At 58.5% G+C, this 757-nt stretch overlaps 1 non-coding gene across 1 annotated transcript; it reads left to right on the plus strand.

Moving 5' to 3' along the window:
- Positions 1 to 400: 400 nt before the first annotated feature.
- On the plus strand, positions 401 to 473 carry TRNAK-CUU (transfer RNA lysine (anticodon CUU)). Its single transcript has one exon. It is a non-coding gene; the product is annotated as a tRNA-Lys (tRNA).
- The last annotated feature ends 284 nt before the right edge of the window (positions 474 to 757 follow it).

Below are 757 nucleotides of genomic sequence, written 5' to 3' on the forward strand. Positions count from 1 at the left end.
ATGGAGCAAACAAGAGAGGGGTAATCGTCCACTCCTCTGGTTGTCATCTCCACGCCGTTTCCTTCGGTCCCCTTTCTCCTCCCGCGAGGCTGCCCCACTCTTTGGGGGCGCATGGCGGTCACTGAGAACGGCTAGCTCTCCTGTTCCTGGGAGACGGACGGGCTCCGGTTCCGACGTGGCTTAGGGGCTGGAGCCCCGGGATGGTGAGGGAAGTCCCCGACGACAAGCACCCTGAAACCGGGATGCCAGTAGAGAGCCGAGCGCCTTGGTTTATGGGTGTTGAGGAGGATTATAGCTGTGCGGTCCCTGGAGCCCAGGTCTGATTCGCCTTCTGATTAATTTCCTGCCACCCGCAGTCAACCCCACCAGCTGGGAATTACAAACCCTGTGGCACGCAGGTGTCTGGCTAGCTCAGTCGGTAGAGCATGGGGCCCTTGACCTCAGGGCTGTGGGTTCGAGCCCCACATTGGGCTTGTGTTTAAACTCTGCAGTCATGGTTTCCTGATCTTTCCTGTAGCCTCACCTCAACTGACTGTCCAGAATTGCAACGCCTTGCGGAGAACCTCCCTCCGACAAGGGGTAAACCAAACAAACGTGGCTCAGGGTCTTTGATGTTTCTACCGTTCAGCCCAGTGCAATCACTCTGTGGGTGTGACCTATCCAAGAAGGGCTTGTTCTGGTGACCTGGCTCCAAGATCCGGACGCAGCCACTGGCTCGGTCTCCGGAGGTCTGTCTGCCCAGCTGGATCGGGGCCTC

This window comes from Loxodonta africana, chromosome 12, assembly GCF_030014295.1.
Source record: "Loxodonta africana isolate mLoxAfr1 chromosome 12, mLoxAfr1.hap2, whole genome shotgun sequence".
In the NCBI taxonomy this organism is placed as follows: Eukaryota; Metazoa; Chordata; class Mammalia; order Proboscidea; family Elephantidae; genus Loxodonta; species Loxodonta africana.